Source organism: Lissotriton helveticus, chromosome 1_1 (assembly GCF_964261635.1).
Source record: "Lissotriton helveticus chromosome 1_1, aLisHel1.1, whole genome shotgun sequence".
NCBI lineage: Eukaryota > Metazoa > Chordata > Amphibia > Caudata > Salamandridae > Lissotriton > Lissotriton helveticus.
In genome coordinates this window covers 807,372,716-807,396,839 of record NC_136057.1, presented here as the reverse complement: position 1 = coordinate 807,396,839, position 24,124 = coordinate 807,372,716, and the positions used below count along the sequence as shown (strand labels likewise).

At 46.5% G+C, this 24,124-nt stretch overlaps 1 protein-coding gene across 2 annotated transcripts in view; it reads right to left on the bottom strand.

Annotated features, from left to right (window-relative positions):
* Positions 1-24,124, bottom strand: part of DOCK4 (dedicator of cytokinesis 4) — a 1,604,094-nt gene that overhangs the window by 1,385,401 nt on the left and 194,569 nt on the right. The gene's annotated exons all lie outside the window — the stretch shown is intronic.

The following is a 24,124-nucleotide window of genomic DNA, read 5'->3' as shown; positions in this document are numbered from 1 at the left end:
GGATGTCCTTCCGAGAGCCCTGAAAAGGTAGTGCTGTTGCACTGCAAAATAGTGATCTAGCTTTAGACACGAGTGAAAGCAAAACAATTGCTCACCATTGAGAGATTTGCAATTCAAATCACCCCCAACATAAGAACGTCGTTATTCAAAAGAGAGTAAAACATCATTACAATATCCATGATTGAAAAGGGGTCGGATTTGGAGACACATCTTTATGTACTGAAACACTTGGTGAGTGCTGGGTATTGCATGAATTTAGCTGGTGTGCCACCATACACTTATCTACAAGCCATGTCTTGGGTACGGATGCATGCCACTCAAAGGAAATAATGATTAACTGCCAGTGTATGAGGACAATTCAATGCCACGCACAGTGACAGTTTTTTAATGTTTAATTAGAACCTCTAAACATGCTGCTTAGAGATTGAGGTACTAAACTACACAAATACGTGATGACCACAACTATATTTAAAACCGTCATTGAACAAATACATCACTTTCAGGCCTGCCAAGTTTCATGCATCAAATGTGACTAACGCATTTCTGTGTGGTGCTCCGCATCACCGCACTGAAATGCATTGTCACGCATTTTAATTCCACTGAGACTCTGCTGAACTAGCAACGCTGTAGTAAGACCATGCCAGGCTGCTAGCTCGCGTGCCTGTGACCTGCACCAGCTCTGTGCTGCTCCTGAGACTTGCCGGCGGGGCGCTGCCACCAGCACAGGATTTAACTATTATACACTGCTGCGACTATGTATCTTAATAGGCTGCAGGTTTGAATTCCCACCCGCTGAGCGACTGAGTCACTCACTAGAGAAAAGAAAGTGCTCACTGGCTGTGGCGCCGCGGGCGGGGGGGATGTGTCTGATCTCATCAAGTACTGGTCCTGAGAGGAAGTGAGGTTGGGGATTCAGGAAGCAGGGACTGGAGGCATGCTGCATGCTCACCGCTGGCGGGCAGTCTCACTGTGTCCTGTCCGTGTCCCGGCAACACTTCAGCAAACACAATGGCGATGTCAGCCCTGCTCCTTGCATACCGCATTCATTATGCCTGGATACCACAGTTATGTTAAAATAATCCTGCAACGTGAACAAAGGGAGCCGATGGTCCAAGGCGCTGGTGTCTTGAGTGAGCCGGTCACGGTGTCAAAGCACAAGTGCACACAGCAGTGCAAGCAGAGTTGCCGAGCCAGGCCCAGACTCGTGGCCGGGCCGACGCTTGCCACTGGAGCAGTTGCCGCGGCCACACTGAGGCTGCAAAACCGTAAGTTACTGATTTCACTTACATTTACCTAACCATAGCGCCACAGCGCGCAGCTACCATAACGCCGATAACTCACCGCACGGCCTGAGTTGCGGAGACAGCTAAGAGCCCGATGTTCAAATTGGATTGGAATGACCTTGTGACCTGCAGCCCGCCAGCGCGATCCGTCACCGCGGGGCAGGGCAGCAGGCAGTGATGCACTCCCCATCTAGGCCAACAACATATCCTGTTCCTAGAAGCAAAAGAGACTGAGGGAGTCAGGTTTTCTGTGTAGTCTTCCTTCACTTGGACCAATTTCCCCCTTGAAATAAAATCTTCTGTGAATAACTATGGATTCAGAAAAAAAACTCGGAAAACTTGGTGGTTCAGAAGAGCTTATGTATAAATAACCAGGACAACAGCAGTGGATTCCTCTACCCCAGCGCAGAGACCTTTTTGGTGGCAAGTGATCTTTAACATAACATAACAGGTTCACTAAATGGACGTGCAATATAAAAAATAAATAAATAAATAAACACGCAATAATTCAAAACCGTGAGTCACTCGAAACACTACAGCGGGCCTGAGAACCCCTTGTATAAAACGGGGTTATTAACGTGGCTGCCAGGCAAAAAAACTTCTTGGCGCGATCTCCCGAGCCACTGTGGGCAGCACATAGATTCCTAGAGAATTGGCCTGAGATATCTCCTTCGAGGACCAAGTTAGCACCAGAGGTCCAGGCAGCCCTAATCAGTGCAGACAGTGCCAGCGTGCAGTGACCACACTGGTGCCCGTCAACTTTCAGCAAGGCCAAGGTCACTTAGTTTAAGTCAAGAGCCTGGTTTATATTAGTAGCTCTGGGACTGCACTCACAGCCTACTAGTAGATCTGGTGCTGCAGGGCTGGGCAGCAGGCAGTGTGCTCCAGCTGGGGCGGACACCGCTCAGCAGTGCTGGTAGGGTAATCACTTTTATTAGGGTTGAACAATCAGTAGTATAGTCAATGCTAATAAAGTGTCCTGGTTGGCTGTAATGTGTGCCTCATACTCCTTATTTCTGGTGCTTCGCAGCAGTTTTAAGATCTTGTCTCATTGCTCCAATGGGTATATTTTCTGATATTTATGTTTCCCTCATCGCTTGATTTTGCTCGTGACAAAGTGTCACTCATAGACATTGAAATATCACTCATAATTACAGTAAAATTATGAAAATGTCACATCGCAATCTGAAACCTTGGCAGCTATGCACTTTACAGCGTGGATGGAAAAAGAAACATCAGGAAAAAGAGATGATACTGATCTCTCTCAATCCAATAATAAAACAAACCCAGAACTTAATAAATGCACGGAATGGCATTTTCAGGGGGTGTTACACCTTGAATCAATCAGCTGACGATTGGTGTGTGCGTTTAGAAGCATTGTTTCCATTTACCTGGTGCACATAACTCCAAGCCCAAGCTCTGCCTGTTCACTTAAGGCCCAAGCCCCTATTTAAACTCATTATTACTAACTCTGATGCCTGATAGTTTATTTCCATAACTGTCTTAGCAATAGAATAAATAAAACAAAAGCATTTTACTTGTAACAAAGGTAATAATAATAAATTATTTTTAAGTGACGCTTACGATCAAGTATCTAAGCGCTGCAAATGTCTGAGGTGAGGTCTTTTCAACATTCCACACTTTCTCCCTCTTTGCCCACTCTTTCATACTCAAGAGGAAACAGTACTAATGTAGAACCCCCAGCCGCAAGCATCTGTCCTGAGGGTTTCTATGCACACCGTGCGTAAGTCCTACCTAAACAGTAGAAAATACATTTCAGTGAAGTAAAAACTAGTGGCATGATCAAACAAAAAGGAGCTTTCATTTCAGAAAAAAAACATAACTGTAGAAGCTATTCAGGGATGGAAACCGGGTGGGTGGGTGGGTGAGAAGGGCGGACAGAGGCCAGGAATATGCAAGTTCAGCTTTAGAAGTGAGAAGCACATATTTGAATTAGAGCTAAATTCCACATCACTGGACTGACAACGCTTCAAGAATACAAATTCCCACCCATTCTCGCTCTCGCTGCAGGTACACTGACATTCACCATTGTAAACACCGCTTACAAGACATGAGCTGTCTGCGTTCAGAAGCCTCCCCCCTCTTCGCTCACAGAGCTGTCAAGTGCTGCAGACAAGTGTTTCTGACAAAAACAGGAAGTTGAATTGAGTCCATACAAAATACCGAAACAGGCAGACACTTCAAAAGGCAGCCCAAAGAGTTGAAGAAATGTAGTTCGCTTCTATGTATACAGGAAAAGGATAAGCCAATAACACAGTTATAAAACTGGCCTTAGAAAGCCTTTGAAATATTTAAAATATTTATTTATTATTTAACAAAAACCTTCTCCGAGATCTTTTCTTTGTATTACAGGGTATCTACCGAGCCCACTAAAAAGTATGCATGTGAAAAGGGGGGGCCCTCGGCCCCCCCGCACGCATGGCGGCGCGGCGACCGTCGCCCCCACTCTCTCCTTTGTCGCCATTCGGCGGTGGGGGCGTGCCCTGGGGGGCGCGGCCCACCGCCGATTGGCTGGCGGCCTCCCTGACCCGGATCCTGGGAAGTGGGTCCGGGTCAGGGGGGGCGGGCGATAGGAGGGGCCACCTCGGCCAGGTGGCCCCCTTGTCCCTGGACGCTCCCTCGCCGTAACGGTGTGCCCCGCGCTCGGGGCTTCTTTGTTTATTAACTATTTGCCTTTTATTTTTCAGGAACTCGACCACAGGCGGGAGAGAGCGGTATTCTGGGATCCTTGGCGGATCGAGACTCAGCGCCGGAGCTTTTGACCTTGTGCTCTTTGTTGCAGGCTTTCGACGTCCGGGGCCGCGCTGAGCCAGCCCCCGCCGCATCGTTCGATCGCGGGAGCTGAGTGTCGGGCGCATTGATTATTTCACTGTCCAGGTTCCTACGCACGAAAGGAGGATGTCCCTTGGCGGTCGTGGACCCACAAATAGACGAGGAATGGCGAAACGGCGGTGCTCCACGGGGGCAGGATTTCGGGCGGCCGATGGCTCGCGGAGCAAGTGCGCCTTGGACACAAGTTAAGTGGAGGGAAGGGAAGGGTGTGTCAGGAGCACACGGGCAAACATATGTAATAATGGGAAAGGGTTGGCTTCTGTGGAAGGCGTGATATGCCCAAGTGAATTTTCAGTAGCTGAAGTTCTCCAGGGACCTTTGGATGTGGTTATGAGGAAAACTTTTATATAAATGAATCATGGGATTCTAGATTTATTGTTACCGATGGTTCCTGCAGGTATTCTAACTCGTTTCAAATCGCCTAGTGCTGCGACTGGGCCAGAAAAATATAGATGTGAGTCAGACAGACGGCTCCATATTTTGTGCAGGCCGTAGAAGCATGTGTGACAAATGTTCTTGCTTTCAAGTGCACTGGCTTTTTGAGTTTCTTTCCAGTATTCATTTTACGTATAAAAATAGATCTTCATTTAAGAGTTGAGGGTAATGCAGCTCAGATCTAAAATTTACTGGAATATTGTGTTAAAGTATTCGACATTTTTACCATTCTGCTCTATGCTAATACTGAAGATAATTACAATGGCACCACGAATAATTACCGTCACTGTTATCAGCAGCTACATAGCATTGCAAACTAGCTCTGTTGTGGTGCTCCGTGATGCCGAGGGTAGGCCTGTCCTTCCAGTACAGATTCTGAGTGTTTGTTCCCCAGCTGCTTACCTCTAGCCTGTTCAGCTCAGATCTAAAATTTACTGGAATATTGTGTTAAAGTATTCGACATTTTTACTATTCTGCTCTATGCTAATACTGAAGATAATTACAATGGCACCACGAATAATTACCGTCACTGTTATCAGCAGCTACATAGCATTGCAAACTAGCTCTGTTGTGGTGCTCCGTGATGCCGAGGATAGGCCTGTCCTTCCAGTACAGATGCTGAGTGTTTGTTCCCCAGCTGCTTACCTCTAGCCTGTTCGTCACAGCAGTTTTGCAGATGTATCTGCTCAGTCGCCTTCTTGCTTTGCAAATGAATATATAATGCTACTTTCTTGAAGTGCTAATAGCGGGCGCAAGGCAAGATGCTGCTATTTTAACTTGCGCACACCAGCTGCGAGCAGTAGAGATACCAAGTACCGGTGCTGTTTCCTGGGGAGTACTGATCCGATCGCCTTTTATTAAACCCTTTTCCTTCTCAATGATTACCTCACCTCAAAGCAGTCTAACTTGCATCTGGGAGATTAATAACATTTCGAGCTAAACTTATTTTGGGAAATGTTTAAATACAAACTGTGTTCGGGTACAACCTCCTGGCCTTTGGTACATGACTGCCAAAGCAACTGAAGTGTGAATAAAGAGAGCTGAGTGAACTGCATTTACAACCGTGCATTTTGGGAGGAATTTTACAGCATATTGAGTGTGTGTTTCTCACCTGTGAAATAGTATTGCTCCAGTTCTACTTCATCTTCCGTAACTAAAGGTCCTACTTTTTACTTTATGGTGCGTGTGCTAACTGCTGAATCATACATGACCTGGCTGGCAATTCTGGAAAATTCCTGCCGGGCTGCACATTTGGGCGCAAGTTTCACGCCTGGATGGTCTGCCACGACCCATCCATGTAAGCCCTCCGTTATAGTGTGGGATAGAGACCGATCTTAACATAGAGTGTAATTTTAGTTGTAATACCCTTCATTCTCCAACTGAGGCGTTAAAGCGCTTTCAGGGAGCTGGGATCACGCTGCATCACACTTTGGGACCAGTATTAATGCACCGTGCCAAGAACGCACCCGCATTATTACAACGCGCGCAGTGTGATATTCTTGGAATTTTTCATGCCATAGATTGAGGAGATGGTATTGTTGACCATATAACGGAGAGGTTATTTCTACTGGATCATAGTACTAGATTGTGTGGTTTTGAATGATGTGCCAAGCCGACTTGTAACGCGCAAACAAACATCATCATAGATATGAGCCACATCACCTGGTCAACTTATGCCAACCTGGCCCATCGACTCCGGGGGCTTGTTTCCCATGTTGTGTCCCATGATGTGTCTTTCAGCGGACTTTAAACCAGTGATGGTTGGGAGCCCTGGAAACCATCACCTATCCACGATGATACATGAGGTTTTGATAAATGAATTCTGCGGAGTATTTGTCTTCCAGGGCAACTGGAGCAAACTTCGTGGGGGGGGGGGGGCTTAAAAAAACATTCTGTGAGAGGCTAATTCTTCCAACCACAGACAAAGTGGCTGTAACGGCTAGGCTGGTTGCTCTCAAATCTGGGGAATTGGGTTCGAGACTCTGCAATGACGCTCAACATCCTGTAAGTCTGGACAAATAACGTAATATCCCCGTGCCTAACAAAAGCAGAATATCCCAGATCACAGAGCTATGTTATGTCCTTCGTAGTAAATTGAGTCATTCGTGTGTGTTGTAAAAAATTACTTCAGGGTTTGTGGTTACCAAAGTTGGTGACATTTGAAGATGAAGGTGATGTGTTCTGCTGAATTTTGTGGGGCAGTGTTTTGACTTCATTATGGCGAAATGTTGCGCTGGGCTGCAGCTGTTAGGTTGGATTCAGTTTTGACTATTTCGTCATGTTGTGCCTTAAAAATATTACTTTTCTTGTTATATTACTTTGTGGATAGTATTGTGTTATATTCTTACATTAAGGTTATTGGGGGGGCATGCTCCGGCCTTTCTGGCCGAAATTAGGCTTGTACCTTAAAAGTGTCTTTCAGCAGTAACAAGTTTAACACAAAGGTGGTAAGGTACCACTTCCCCAGCTTTTTCAAGCATTGAAGAGTACACTCAGCCCAAAACGGTGGCACTTATGCTATCTTAAATTAGCACTGGCAGTATTCACTGTATTCAATGTGACCCGATGTACACAAAATCACCAATGCCCATCAACATGATCGCATCCACGTGCTGGGGGGGGACTCAGCAATAGGGAGCTTGGCCTTTTTTAAGATGCTCTGGGGGTACTTGGGTAGAATTCACAAGGCAGACACAGCTCCCTGATGGGACGGGCCCTCACCATGGGTGGTGAGTTACCCTAAAAATGCTCTGTGGCCAGTTAGTTGATGAGTTCAGTTCTTGAAAACTCATTGTCTAAATTAGAGCTCACGCTACATGGGTGACATTGAATTACACCTGGAGAATGGGATGGATGTGACATTCCTAGGCTGCTTTAGTGATGTCCTATAAGCACTGGCAATACGTTATCCAAGCCATGGTTGCGGCTTATTTCTTTTACGCAAGGAACAGCCATTGACATACGTCAAATTATGACACTATAGAACGATTATCATTGGTGTCTGCTAGGTGATAGCTAGAACAATCATGGAACCATGCACGAATAGGGTATACCACCTTTTATTGGGATCAACATGGGGATTAACGACATTTAAGGGTAGGGCTTGACGAGATTGAGGGAGCCAGTTTCCCAGGTCCCGCTTTCCTTTACAAGCCGGAGCAGAAAGCCAAACAATGAACTTATTGCATTGTGGGGGTAATCATCATATGATGTGCTGGTCACTAATCTAGGGGGACATTGCACCATGCCAAACATTGCACCTGTCCAAACGACCCTTCATGGATGAGAGGTGAAAGTCAACATTATTGGTAAGCTATCATAGGGTTAGCTGGATTGCGTGCAGCCTTCAGGCTAAGTATGGAGGGAGTATAGAGCGGTTTGTTTTACCAGCCTTTAATCTCAAGAATGCGTAAATGGGAAAGGAGCAGATGTATAACAACAAAGATAGGTATTAGTACTAAACACACCCCTTTTAGTTCGGTCGGTAAACTTATTTAACGCACAAGTAGATTGGCAATATACGTTGAGCCTATGATGAGATTATTAGGCGCATGATTACGGTGTGAAGACTTATATAACACACAGTAATTTAGCACCGGATACGTAGAGCCCTAGGGGTCTACCGAAACCATATATTAATAATATAGTGGGGGGGACCACGAATGGCATAGAGGCAGGGCCTAGAGCCTTTAGGACGACTACTTGGGGTTCTGATCAGGATACACACCCTGATGGCACACCTAAAAGGTGCCCATAGAGCCTAGTTGCGGCATCACATAGTTCTGGGGATACATGTGATCATGTCCGGGTGGCTGGGATGATTTTTTTCAGAAACCAAAGTGGCGAATGGAAAAGGGCCTTAGGGCCAGCTTATGGCCTGGCGGAGTTAGGGCTGTGCTATATCTTGTAGCTAAAGACTGCGAGGCTGCACTACTAAGTAGGCTGTCTTCCTTTACACATAGATCCTATGCAAGAAGGCATGGCTAGAGAACAGACAAACGGGGGCTATGCTGAACATTTACTGTACGTGTTAATGTGTACTGGTCTGGCACTAAGATGATCTAAAACTTAGCGACGGATGGTACTGTAAGGCTGCGGCGTGTACAGCTGTCATTGCCGGAAACACTAATGGTGTGTGTTTATCTTTCCAGTTTATGTATGACCGGGTCCATGGTGAATACCTGGAGTGCCCCACATGACAATGGCTGCAACAGGTGGACAGCCCAAGGGATGCTTACGTCAGTCACGGCTGGGTCCATGGCGGATATCGGAGGAGTGCTCCACACCGCAACATCAACAGCTGGTGGACAAAAAATGGGAAGCAAACGTCGAGAAAGAGGACACCAAGGGCCTAGGTATTCCTGGCAGGTGTAAGTGCTACCCATTCCCTACGGTGGAAGTGGGAATTTGTCACCCATGTTTTCTTGGTCTTTTCCTGGTTGCTGCAGTTTTCTCAAACCTGTCACGCAGGGGAGGGACTCATCATCAGAGGTGGTGGAGCTACAATGGGCCAGCACAAACAGGCTGGACGCAGGACAGGGAAGAGTTGGTTGGAGGGTCTGTGCCATGGTCAGTTCAGGAACTTCTTTCAGGGACTTATAGCTCAGCAGCCCGACCTCCTGTCAGCGGTGATACTTTACCTAGGGGGGGGTTAATTGGCCAAACTGGGGAGGCGAATACTCATTGATGGGTTCTTCTCCACTGTGGGCGGGTCTTCAGGACTTGGGTGGCACGGTAGTAGTGTCTCAACTTATCCCGTGGTGGCAGGGACTCGGTCAGGGTGTGGAATCACTCGATAACGGGGATCAACACACAGTGGGACAAACTATTTCAAGCCCCCACTCGGCTTGCAGATGATCCAACATGGGTGTATTGGTTCTACCTGGCAATGGGTGTATTGGTTCTACCTGGTAACGGGAGTTCATGTGACGGAGGAAGGGAGGGTCCTGTGGTCTGATGATGTCGGGGCCTGGCTGGAAGGGGTTACTAAAGGGAGAACTTTGTCGGATAGACCTAGGCAGGGGGAGGCCAGATCGTCGGTTAACAATGCTGGCCTGTGGCGGTAAGGTCATTATCGGTGAGCACATATTTGAGGTCTGAGGGGGCGGGCATCATCCTATGGAGGTTCCCGCCCAGGGGGAGGGGCCTGCGGGCCACTCCCAGAACTCCAGGGGCAAGGTAATAGGCAAAGGAGCGCGGGTAGGAGTAGTTCACGCTTTCCTTAGGCTGGTAGCCACCCCGCGCGCGTGGACTCATGACGCCACCGGCGCAGAGTAAGGGCCCTCCTTTAGTGGGTAAATGGAGTTCAGGGCGTAGACCGGGCAATTCCCGGGGTAACACTGCGCATGCGCACATCCAGAGGGGAGGCGCAGCTTGTAGGACCTGACACCGGTAGTGACCCTGCCATATGGCCAGAAATGTACAAAAATTCTAGATGAGGATGTTTAGTCTAAGTTAGGAAACAACATGTATTAGAGTTTTGTTAAAGTCAGGCTCTCAAACTTGTTGCTAAGAATTATGTACCTAAATGTCCTGCTGAATTTTTGTATAAATTGTTGATTATGCAATTAAAACCTTTTTTAATTTCATACTTTAATAAATACGGCCGGGCGACTAGCGCCCGCCTTCCAAAAAGTAAAGACGTCTCGTGTCCACGTTCCTGGGTATTGGGTGCCGGATTGGGGGGGAGGCGGCAGCTAGTCGCTGACCATGTGAAAAGGGGGGGCCCTCGGCCCCCCCGCACGCATGGCGGCGCGGCGACCGTCGCCCCCACTCTCTCCTTTGTCGCCATTCGGCGGTGGGGGCGTGCCCTGGGGGGCGCGGCCCACCGCCGATTGGCTGGCGGCCTCCCTGACCCGGATCCTGGGAAGTGGGTCCGGGTCAGGGGGGGCGGGCGATAGGAGGGGCCACCTGGCCCCTCGAGAATAAAGAGATAGGGAGCGCCCAGGAGACCCCCTTGTCCCTGGACGCTCCCTCGCCGTAACGGTGTGCCCCGCGCTCGGGGCTTCTTTGTTTACCCACCCACCATCCCTTGGAACAAAAGTTTTGTAGCAGTTTTTATGTCTGGTTGAATGGTAAGTTTTGAAGGTACGGTCCACGGGTCCCACAGGATAATAGAGATGGAACTGTTGGTATATTGTTGATGCTTTTGTCTAGGAATTTTATCCCTTTTTAGCAAAACATGTGTGAAGTGAATTGTATTTGAAGCCATGTGTCTAGGCCTTTTTTCCCTTTGTAGCTATACGTTGATACTGTTATTTGGCGAAACATGTGTGAAGCGAATTGTATTTTAATGCCATGTGTCGTTAGGCCTTTTTTCCCTTTTAGCTATACGTTGATACTGTTATTTATTAGCCAGTGTAGCTGTCCTTTAGAATTTTTTCCCATAGGTCGTCGTATTTATTAGGTATGGGGCATGCGGTAAGGTCATTATCGGTGAGCACATATTTGAGGTCTGAGGGGGCGGGCATCATCCTATGGAGGTTCCCGCCCAGGGGGAGGGGCCTGCGGGCCACTCCCAGAACTCCAGGGGCAAGGTAATAGGCAAAGGAGCGCGGGTAGGAGTAGTTCACGCTTTCCTTAGGCTGGTAGCCACCCCGCGCGCGTGGACTCATGACGCCACCGGCGCAGAGTAAGGGCCCTCCTTTAGTGGGTAAATGGAGTTCAGGGCGTAGACCGGGCAATTCCCGGGGTAACACTGCGCATGCGCACATCCAGAGGGGAGGCGCAGCTTGTAGGACCTGACACCGGTAGTGACCCTGCCATATGGCCAGAAATGTACAAAAATTCTAGATGAGGATGTTTAGTCTAAGTTAGGAAACAACATGTATTAGAGTTTTGTTAAAGTCAGGCTCTCAAACTTGTTGCTAAGAATTATGTACCTAAATGTCCTGCTGAATTTTTGTATAAATTGTTGATTATGCAATTAAAACCTTTTTTAATTTCATACTTTAATAAATACGGCCGGGCGACTAGCGCCCGCCTTCCAAAAAGTAAAGACGTCTCGTGTCCACGTTCCTGGGTATTGGGTGCCGGATTGGGGGGGAGGCGGCAGCTAGTCGCTGACCATGTTCGAGTATCGTGTGTTGATCCTGCTCAAACCCCTCTCTCCAGGATCTGAAAGCACTCAGCAGCAGAGCACAAAACACACATCCATGGTTTGTACCTCTTTGTTGCAAATAATTTACACATAGCTTGATTATGCTTGTTTTTATTTTTACAAGATTACAGCTCAAGTCACAGAAATAGCTCCGTTGTGTGCTGAAAATCATCACAATACTGGAGACTCCCTTTCGCTCTACCTTGGGTCGGTAGATTTTCAGCTCCAAATCGAACTCTTGGAAAGACCTCAGTCTGAAGTCCTCCCCTAGGCAATGCACCTAAAATGTGCTCGAAGTCCCTTCCATCATTTTGCTCATCTGGTGTGTCCAGGAATGCAACACTAAGTGAAGAGTATCTCCCTTCTTCTCACAGCACCTTCAGTTGGAGCCCTTCGCAACATCAGCAAGAAAGGACATAGAAGAGATGTAAACATTGCCACACATACATAAACAGAAATATTTACAGTGAAATTTGCATTACCAGCCGGCCTAAGAGATTCAATATGAAATCACAATCTAGTGTGCGATTTCACTAAAAGGCCCAATGGATGTAGTACTTTCTGGTTCCAAGAAGTGGACAGTTAAAGGAAAACAAACATAAAGGAGGGATTGGATTTAAATCTAGACACACATTACATCATCTGAGCTACCCTGCAGAGCCACCTGTACTCTTTGAACTAGGATTTGATGAAGAAGCATACGAGACAAGCTTATGATCTGGTCTCTGAAGCCAGCGGCTTGCATCCAGCACTTATTTATACCAATTATTGCAGCAGGTCAAATGCCCTTGGCACCTAACAACGGCCTACGCTTTTCTGTGGATTACTCAAGCGTGAAATACTGACAGTGGTTACCAAGCTCTTACAAGCACTGGGCTGAAGTTGAACTTTCAAGCTAACACTGTCTTACTAGTAGCAAAGAATGTGATTACATGCTCTAAAATGCAGTGGGGAGGAATGGGGCTGTTGTAACAGCCAATATGAATGTCCCCCCCAGCCCTCGACATTTGAAACTTTTACGATGATACTGAACCTCAAGGTGACTGAAAAACCTATAATGTATTATCTTTATAACACTGGCTGTACCATCACAATACTGGGCTGCTTGCAAGTGTTATCAGTATTGGAGTCTCTGAAACTCCAAGCACGGCAGGAGTAAGCCTTCGCTGTTCACACTCATCGCCTCCAGAGAGCCACAGATTGAGGAGAAGGTTCTTAGCATTTCATTGAGCTCCAGTAATACTTGATGCCCGAGGTTCCTGGGACAAGTGCCAATAGTTGATGCCTTAAAACTAAAAGCCAGTTGAGGCCCTCTTCAAGGTTAATATCTTGGTGTACAATTACTTTGTGTTTCAAGTTGTGCGAGTGCCATTTAATGGTACCTGGCAACCAACAGGACACACCCTCCTGCCTAAATGAGTAGACCAGAAGACCATTCTTCCAAGAGGGATGCGCAGAGAGGTTTTGAGGAACAGATAAACCTAGAACAGTGTAACACGAATCAAGGATTTCAGTAGGACTCATTGGGTTGCTTCCCCTTTGACACTTTGTTGGCTGCAGTTCATGCAGAAATGTTGCACAGCGGCTATGTATAATTTGTTCTGGCGTTACAATGGATGTACATGTTGGGCAAAGAGTCATGGGAGATACAATGCAAGTGTTGTGTTCAAAATAACAATTGGTCACAAGTTGGTTTTCAGCAGTGTGGTGGATGCGAAGAACAGAAAAGCGGGGTGTGGCATGCAGAAAGAGCAGGGGATTCATTTCTTAGTTTTTTTCAGGCACAGAATATGGTAGATCTTTTCAGTTCATATAAGCTGCAGTGAATCTCCACTACATATGTTCTCCAAGCCTGCTCCTGACAATAGCGTTCAGCATACTATCACTTGGAAAAACGTATAACACTGTCCACACAGAAACAGCATAGAAGACATGAACAACTGATAGAAAAGTGGGTGCAAAGACTTCATCTTCAAGTACAGAAAATATGTGAAGCTTTACAACCACTGACAAAGTCAAGCAGTGTGGCTTTGGCTGCCTGCCTTCTACCATTGCCAGTGTTTGTTTTGTTTTACCATTTCCTTTGTAAAGCTTTCTTGGTGGGTGAGCTGCCAGGCCCTAACCAAGACAAAAAAACAAGGATTGGCTTTGCCAATAGGTTTCACCTTTTTGGCCGATTGGCTTTGCCAATGCCTTTTAGTATCCACAAGATGCTATGCAGCATGGCCAAAAGGGACAAAACGCCTAAAAAAAATGTGCGATAACGTTAAGCCATTTCTTAGATGCCTGCGTTTGTGATGGCCTATACGGGTGCATGTTTATTATGTATGCACGTCTACAAGATAAGGTGGGTGGCTTTTCAAAAAATTAACAAGAAGTAGCACAAAATACTTTCTTTTTTTAAAGGCAGAGCCGCCAGCAGTAATCTGCCCCTCTGCTCTTCCTGTAAAAAAAAAAAAAATTAGATAGCAAATAATAAATAAATAAATAATAATAAATAAATAAATAATAATAAATAATAAAGAGCTTATAAAGCGCACAGTAACGCCATCACGGCGTGTCCCCGCGCTGAATGGAGCTACTCACAACCACCCACTACAGAACCCCTAGCCCAACAAGGTATAGAGTAGAATAAAATATATTAACAAAAATAAAAGAAATTGGGCAGGTGGGGGAAGCAATGGGGAGGTGAAAAGCAGACCACAAGTGAAAGCAACACAGAGACGGCGTAAAGCACACAAGTAAGAAAGGAATAGAGAGCATGGTGGGGGGAATTTGGCAGATGGAGCAGCACAAACAGGAGAGAGCTGGAAAATACATGCACTTTAATGGAGCGCTTAAGCAGAAAGAGAAAAAGTAGTTCCCTACAAAGCCAGCCAATCACAGAAATGATAAAGAGACTATTCACAGGCACAATATAGACAAGCAGGGGCAAAGAAAGCCAATGAATGAGAAACAACCAAATAAGAGTGACAATAAAATCAACTGATGGTAAGCGATTGACAGGCTTTAAGCCTAAGTCCTTGGCAAACCCACAAGGTTCCCCTGCAACCTAAGAAGCTGCCTACAAACAAAAATATTGTTTGGGGTGTCAAAACGCACACATTGCAATTGCAACCTTTTGTGAAAGAGCAGAACACTGTCACTTACAGTGACATTAGTCGGTTGCTGAATTGAGCTGGTCCGGTGCCCATGCTAAATGCTGTAGTGGGTAAGTATTTCATACATATATCATTTGAGTCAAATCAAAAGGTAATGCGTAATACCAGACCTAAAAATGAATAACACAGAGACATGCCAAAGGGATCTAAGATAAAATGATTGCAATCAACGCAACCTCAGGATTCCTCTCTGTACCACACCTTAATGCAAACATGTATAAAAACGCTGCAATCACTTTCTATACAATGCAAAATAACCCCATTTAATATTATCCACCTATACAAAACCGTCAGCTACCATATTGGGCCTTTAAACAAGTGTTCTTCGGAGTATTACCTCGAAGGTCTCAAGAAGCGCGTGAAACCTACCCAAACCAGAACTGAGCAGTTTCTGCTAAAGCGGACTTGAAAAGGGACCAGAACACATGAGACCCCAGTGGTTACAGGGCAGAGCCATGTTAGGCTTTTTCTCAACAAACTAGTGGAAAAGTACAAGTTGAAACGCATATTGTCGGACCTCCATGGTTTCAATCATTTTACGCAATATTCTTTGGCTTGCTTTAGCTTTAAATTTGTTCCAAGAGTCGAGAAATGTGATGCAATTTATAAAACGAAATGCAATGCAGAATTGTTTATATTATGGCCTTTTATTTCCATCACTCAGATTTTTACGTTATCACAAAAAAGTGGAAGTGTGCCCCACAAAAGCACATTGCATGTGTAAGATAAATTGCTACAGGTTTCAAGAGTGCCCTGAGGAGTGAAAGAAGCAGGCATGTTATTCGCTCGTTAAAGGAAGCCAATAAGCATCAGTCTCCATTACTCGGGAGTACTTTGCTTCATGGTCTCTTCACTGGAGACTAAATAATGCCGGAAGATCAATATTCAGTTTTACAGCTGCCACAATTGATTTACCATTAATATCACAGCAACATGCTTCACATCTCAAATAACTACTCCAGTCACTTCCATTAAAGTAGATACTTGCATTCTCTTTGATGAAATAGTAGAGAGTGAGAACAAAAGACTGGAAGACTGGGGGCTACTAGAACAAGCATTTGCAATGCAATAGGTCTTGCATTTACACGGGTTTAAGCTATTGGCATTGTAAATGACAATGCCTTTTATTTATGTTGCGAAAACCAAAACATAAATAAAAGGCATTGTCATTTACAATGCCAGTAGCTCAAACTCGCCTAAATGAGAGAGCTGTTGCATTGCAAATGCTTGTTAAATTGAGGCCCTTCTAGATGACAAGATCCGCACAGGTGGCGTTACCTCTCGTGCTTCAATTCCCAGAACTGCCAAATACGGAAAGTGCCTAGAAACAGGCTTACCGCTTTAAATGTGAATTTTCACTATTGAAATCTACACCCTTCATGCCAAACAGCCACCAGGATGCAGCGCACTACAAAACAGCCTTACCTACCAGGTGACTTCTAAAAGCATTAGCAAACAAATGCTAAAACCCAAGTAGTTGTTCAAATTCAATGCACCTTGTTATGTGGCCCCCTCCTGCTATACAAAGATAGCTATAAAGGGCTCCAAGCCCTGTGGCACTGCCAGGTAGAAAGCAAAATGCCGAGTCACGGCCCCTCCCTGGGAATGTTTGCAAACCGCAAACGTTCCCCGGGAACACTGTATACATTCCCGGGTTAACAACAAAGCAAATAGTTACTTAAACTATGGAAATCAGAGAGGCTGAGGGCCATAAACTTGGCCAAGGTAAACGTAGGTGGGCCACTGTTCTTTTTTCATTAAAAGAGGGAATTCATTTCTTCATGTTTTTTGGGGTGGAATAAAGCATAGCGTCCTTAAAACAGGCAATTTCCTACAGAGGAAGGCTGCGAGCCTAGAAAATGAAAGTTTAAAAAATAAAAATGTAAACAGAGCGCGGTGTCCCATGAGTGGACGCCGCGCTCAACATGAAAAATAAAATAGAAAATGATTGCGGTGTCCCTAAAGAGGGCACTGTGCTCATTGTGCAAATTTTAAAAAATGCAGCTGCCATTGTCGCCATTAGTGCTGATAACAAAAATAGTGCTCACCCCTTAGATAGAGCTGGCCCTGTAACGAGCCAAGTAAAAGGTCTAGTCGTTATGGGCCATAACAAAAGGAGACAAGGCGGTGCCAAGGTGGGACTAACAAGTCATTTACGAATCAGAAGCCCCCATTTCAGAAGGACAATGACACAAAGCCAATGACAAATATGGGCGGAGAATGAGAAACGCTTCAACAACATACCCTAATACAGCATGCCTCATAGAGCAAGCAGTGCATGCGTGCTGCCGCTAGGCTCGACCTAAAAACTGGACAAGATGGAGTGGAGAGGGGCTGTAAGTGTTACTGCACATGTATTAGAAGTAGCAGTATGTGTTATTTCATGTGAAAAGTCTGAAAGAACAGTTGTTACTTACCTGTAAACAGGTGGTTCTCCAGTATTGGTGTCTTTCATAGATTCACATGCTTGAATATTCCCCGTCGTCGAAGTGGGAGTCCCACGGTACATAAAAATAGCAATAATGCTAATATATATATATGTAATAACATAATACATGATAACCTAGAGATAATATACACTGAAAAACCTCTACAATGGTTCCTCCATAGGAATACATTATAAGAGAAAAAACTAATTTGTAACATATCAGAGTCATTATGTTAGTCCAAACTGCAGCCAATCAGGCTCAAGCACCCTCTAGAACCTTCTCCTCAGAAGCTCAAGCCCTCAGATTTTCGTAGCACTAGTAATAATAGCGTATGAGGAGAAGAGAGCCTCTGAGGGGAGGAAGGGTGGGTCGCATGTGAATCTATGAAAGACACCAATACTGGAGAACCACCTGTTTACAGGTAAGTAACAATTGTTCTTCTCCAGTATTAGGGGTGTCTTTCATAGATTCACATGCTTGAATAGAATAGATAACAGTAACCTCCTAGAGCTGGGATTGCTAACACATTCTCCAAACTGGAAGACAAGAAAATACAGCTTAAAAGCATATAGCAATCACAGAAAGAAATGGAGGAGGGAACAGAGGCTCACCTTATTTAAAAAGATGACGAAGCACTGCTTGCCCCACTGCGGTATCCGCTTCATTGATGGAATCCAAACAGTAATGTCTGGTAAAGGTGTGCCTGCTTGACCATGTCGCCGCCCGGCAAATCTGGTGTAGAGGCACCCCAGCAAACAAAGCGGTGGATGACGCCATCGCTCTCGTCGAATGTGCCTTTACTGAACACTGTAAAGGCTTGCCAGCTTGTTGGTGACAGAAGGATATGGCTGCTGAGAGCCATCTTGCAATTGTTTGTTTTGTCACTGAGTGTCCCCTCCGCATCCTTCCATATGCTACAAATAGTTGATCGGATTTGCGGAAAGGGGCAGTTCTTGAAATGTAAAACTTTAGACAACGTTTGATGTCTAAGGAATGTAGTCGTTGTTCTGCCGGTGATCTTGGATCCGGGAAAAAAGTCTTCAAGAAGACAGGTTCGTTCAAATGGAAATCAGTAGGTACTTTTGGCAAAACGAGGGATTGGTACGAAGAGACACTCCATCGGGTTTAAATTGTAAATACGGAGGCTTGATCGTGAAAGCGTGAAGATCGCTTACACGACGAGAAGATGTTAAGGCCAAAAGCAATGCAACCTTCCAGGTAAGAAACTTGATGTCTATCCTGTGAATTGGCTCAAAAGGAGGCTTCATAAGCTGTGACAAGACCACTTTGAGGTGCCATGCCGGAGGAGGGCGCCTAATAGGAGGAAACTTCCTGAAGAGACCTTTAAAGAACTGTCTGATTATTCTGGAGGAGCAGAGAGACGTTGAACCATCGTGTCGAAAACGCGAAATAGCTGCTAGAAAGACTCTCAAGGTGGCATGAGAGAGACCAGACTGAGCGAGGCTCAAAAAGAAAGGCAAAAGTTGCTCCGGAGTGGAGTTGACTGGATGGATATCGGATGCAGCACACCAATGACAAAAACGCTTCCACTTTAGCTTGTAAGCTTTAATGGTTGATGGAGCTCTAGCAGAAGCTAGAATGTCTCTGCATTCCTGGGGCATATTTAAATTTGCGAATTCGATGTATTCAGGTTCCATGCCCATAACTGAAGCGTGGTTGGGTCTAGATGGCAAATTTGACCTTCGTCCATCGTCAGGAGGTCTGGACGTGGAAGCAGACGAATGGGAGCGCATAGGGATAACAGAAGAAGTTCTGAGAACCAAGCCTGTCTGGGCCAACGAGGGGCGATCAGGATCAAGTGGCAGGATTGCCTGCGCATCTTCCACAACGTTCTCGGCACCAACGGGATTGGAGGAAATGCATAAGCAAACAGGCCGCTCCAATCCATGAGAAGGGCATTTCCGCTGGACTCTGGATGGGGATGCCAGCTCGCAAAGGCGGGGCACTTCCGATTTAGTGGGGTTGCAAAAAGGTCTATCATGGGATGACCCCAACGGCGGAAGACCATGTCCAGAGTAGGTTGATGTAATTCCCACTCGTGAGTGGATGACGTGGACCTGCTCAGAGAATCCGCTAGGATGTTTGATACCCCCGGCAGATGGACCGCCGTTAAAGAAATTTGATGACGAAGAGCCCAATCCCAGATCCTTTGAGCTAGTCGAGACAGTGGCTGAGATCTTGTGCCGCCCTGTTTGTTCATGTAGTGCATGCTGGTGGTGTTGTCCGTTTGCACCAGCACAGACTCTCCCTGCACTACGGGCAAAAAGGATCGGAGCGCTAGGAAGATCGCCATCAACTCCAGCCTGTTGATATGCCAGGTTCACTGTGCCGTCGTCCACTTGCCCTTGATTGAAAGGTCCAGGAGATGAGCGCCCCAACCCTCCATGGATGCATCTGTGGTCAGCGTTAGATCCGGAGAGTGGACTAGAAATGAAGTTCCTTTGTCTAGATTGGATGGTTGTTTCCACCAAAGCAGACTGTCCCTCATGCGGGATGAGACTCGCACTAGGTCGTTGAAAGACCCTGACACTTGGCGCCATTGCAGGTCCAATTCCTCCTGTATAGGGCGAGTGCGCAACCTGCAATTCGGGATCAGGCCGATAGAGGACGATGCCATCCCCAGAAACGACTTCAACGTCCGCACAGAAACTGACTGCTTTGAACGGATGAGGGTGACCAGACGGACTATCTTTTGCTGTCGTTCTTGTGAGATGAAGGCTTTTGACAGGTCCGTGTCTAGAATCGCTCCCAGGAAGTTTCTTCTTTGCAACGGTGCAAGGTGTGACTTTTCCATGTTGATGGTCAACCCCAGTGACTCGAACGTCTGCAGGCAGAGACCTGTGTCGTGAGCCAGCTGTTGAGGGGATGGGGATTTCAGAAGGCAATCGTCCAGATAAGGAAAGATTTGCACTCCCTGAAGATGCAGATGAGCCATGACCGGGGCCAAAACTTTCGTGAAGACACGAGGTGCCGATCGTAGGCCAAAAGGTAGCACCTTGAACTGGTAGTGCATGTGCCCCACTTTGAACCTCAGAAATTGGCGATGCTGTTGGAGAATTGGCACATGAAAATAGGCGTCTTGCAGGTCTATTGTTGTTAGGAAATCTCCGCTGCAGAGAAGTCGCAAGACTTCCGATAATGTCAGCATGCGGAAAGATTGTTGTTTTAGAAAGAAATTGAGTGCTCTTAAATCCAGAATGGGCCGCCACTCCCCCGTCTTCTTGACAATGAGGAAAAACCGTGAGTAGAAACCTGTCCCTCGCTGAGATATAGGAACCACTTCGACTGCACCCTTCTCTATTAGAAGACGAACTTGATGTTGCAATTCCTCGAAATGGGGAGGTGGCGGGCCTGATGTAGGAGAATTTGGAGGAAAATCTGTGAACTCCAAGGCGTGACCCTTGCGTACAATGTCTAATACCCATTGGTCCGATGTTATCAGAGACCATTGGGAATAAAACTGCGAGATTCTCCCTCCAACTCCTTGTGCAACCTGAAAGTCATTGGCGTTTGTTGGTGGAGCCCCTATAATTTGATTTTCCTCTATAGGGTTTAGACTGTGGCTGTCGATTAGACTGCTGGTTGGAGTAACGCTGATTTCCTTGATTGTACTGGCGGTACTGAGAATGTCCTCCTCGAAAAGTGGTTGAAGACGAGCCTCGTCCAAGCGCACCACGAAAGGGCTGCTTCTTGAATTGCAAGGATCCCAGCGACTTTGCCGTATCGGTGTCTTTCTTTATTGATTCAAGTGCCTCATCAATGTGAGAGCCGAAGAGAGACTCACCGTCATATGGCATGTCGAGTATCTTCGACTGTACCTCCTGTCTAAATGATGTGGATTTAAGCCAACCCTGACGGCGGAGCGCCGCAGCACTGGCAAGGTTACGGAAACCAGTACTTGCCACATCAATCGCACAGTCGATCATCTCTTCTGATGCCCTCATGCCATCTTGAAGGATCTGTTGCGCCTCCGCTCTGGACGCCTCTGGAATTAGTGATACTAGGGCAGAAAAATCCGACCACATTTGCCGGTCGAAACGACCCAAAATGGCCAAAGCATTTGCGGCACGGACTGACGTAAACGCCATGGATGAAAAATTTTTCCCGATTGCATCCAAACGTCGACCCTCTCTATCAGGTGGAGTGGTGATAGGAGTCGCAGGGTTACGTGATCGTCGTTGCGCCGCCTGTGTTACCACGGAATCTGGCTTAGGATGCGAAAGCAAACAAGCGGGGGATCCAACTGGAGCTTTGTATTTCTTCTCCAGGCGAGGGAGTTGAGCAGGCAAGGAGTAAGGAGCGTGCATGATCTTTATACCCTCTTTCCATACAAATTCGATAATAGGTATGGTGTGGATTTGTTTGTAAGGTTGGTTTTTGAAATCATAGAGAAAACAGTCTTCCTGTCGCTGTGCTCTCGGTAGTTTAAAGCGGTCCGCCGCTTTATTCATCAAAACATGGAAGCTAGCGATGTCAACCGGAGGTGAATCACCAGCGTCTGCCTGCTGAGGAGAGGGCGTCTGTATTCGATAATCATCGAAGTCCGCCATATTTGGGTCCGGGTCCTGGTCCTCATCAGTATCCCGGGGTACTTCCCCTTCCTCTCTATCCGACTCCGCCTCATCCGCAGCAACATGATGCGAAATTGTGGGAACAGCAGGACGGGGTCGTTCTGGCTCTGTAGAGTGCTGAAGGTGAGTAGGGCCAGGTGTCTCTGATGTTGCATGGGCTGGTGTACCCTGAGGTGTCGGAGGAAATCTTCTATTGTAGTCGTCCAGCATGTGCTGGAGGTTGGAAAACAAAGACACCGGAAAAGTTGCCATAGGAACCTGAACATATTGTTCTTCTTGCTGGTCAACGTCCTCCTCCTCATCATTCTCAGAACTTGAGTCCTGACATTTAATGATTAAGTCCGATGGACTATGTGCATCGCCAAGGACATCATCATCATCGCCAATGGATTCTGTTTCGTGGTCAGTAGCCATCATTGGTGAGGGTGGCTGGAGAGTAGGAGGTGGCAATTGGAGAGTAGACTCCTTGCAACTGGTCGTAGAAGGCAAAGGCACTAGGGGCATAGTGGCGAAAGAACCCATCACTGACGTGGATCCTGCACGTTCCGGCCGTGATCCTGAAGGTAAAGGCAAAACTGTCGTTGACGTAGACGTCGTCGTCGACGAGCCAGTTGTGTCGACAGCGGTCGTCGACGATGGAGCAGTCAGAGACGATGCCTTCTTTAAAATAGTCGACGACGAGCGTTTTGGCTCAGCCGTCGACGGTGCCGTCGTCGACTTCGTCGACGGAATCTTCGTCGATGGAATCGTCGTCGACGAATCCTTGGATGTCATCTTCTTCGTCGACGAAGCCTTCGTCGACGGTACGGAAGTCGTCGACGAGCTGGTCGACGGAGCTGTCAGCGTCGACGGGACCTTCGTCGACGTGGAACTTGACGTCGGAACCTTCACCGTCGACGATGATTTCTTCGTCGCCGGCAGTTTCTTCGCCGACGAGACAATTGGGATCGTCGACGAGACAGAGTAGACAGAAGCTCTCGTCGACGTGCAAGACGCCGACGAAACAATCGTCGACGACGAGGAGGCAGACGAAGTCGTCACTGAAGTAGTCGACGAAGACACCGCAGCCAACTTCGTCGATGGAATGGTCGTCGACGAGCCCGTCGACGACCGCGGTGTTATAAGTGTAACAACACTTATAGAGGCTGGAAATGCTGCCTGAGAGCCAGGTCTCGTGGGCGTAGCCACAGATGGTACTTGTGCCACTGTCAAAGCCATCTTTTTCTTCTTCAAAAAAGGAGAAGGTAACTCCTGAACACTGCCACGCTTGGAAGCGACAGTAGAACAGCTTGACTGAAAACTTTCTGCGTCTGATAAGACATCCTCTTTGTCCTGAAGGCGCTTCAACCACAGAAGAAGACGACCTTCCCTGTCTCTGAGAGTCTTGGCTGGAAAAGCTCTACAGAATTTACAGTCAGCCACCTTGTGTTCTGGATATAAGCAGTAAATACACTTTTGGTGGGGGTCCTTTTCAAACAAACGTAGCTTCCCACAGGAAGAGCAAGGTCTAAACAAAGACTTCTTACTTGACATCTTGTAGAAAGAACAATTGAAGTAATAAAACTTGAAGAAAACTGAGCAGAGCTCAGGGAGACTCCCTTCACACGACGTGCGGTAGAAAATCTGAGGGCTTGAGCTTCTGAGGAGAAGGTTCTAGAGGGTGCTTGAGCCTGATTGGCTGCAGTTTGGACTAACATAATGACTCTGATAAGTTACAAATGAGTTTTTTCTCTTATAATGTATTCCTATGGAGGAACCATTGTAGAGGTTTTTCAGTGTATATTATCTCTAGGTTATCATGTATTATGTTATTACATATATATATATTAGCATTATTGCTATTTTTATGTACCGTGGGACTCCCACTTCGACGACGGGGAATATTCAAGCATGTGAATCTATGAAAGACACCCCTAATACTGGAGAAACTGTTTACACGATTTCATTTAAAAATGTCTTCAGCTCTAGGACAGCTGTATACTCTTGGGTTTATAATCCATCTCCATACACAGCGTGGCTTGTTTGGTGACTAGATGTGTTGTGTCGAACCTGTAGGGCCCACACACAATAAATTAATTGCTGTATATAGTAAAATAAATGCATCACAATGGAACGAGCTGTAATGCTATATTACCTCTCGGCACACTGGAATCTCGTCTGCATACACCCTCTGACCATGAAAACATTGAATCGTTTAAGAATATATGAGGCTCTTTCAGAAAAGGGAGGTCTCAAAATTGGAAGTGTTCAGGGTAGCATGTGCTGATGTTAC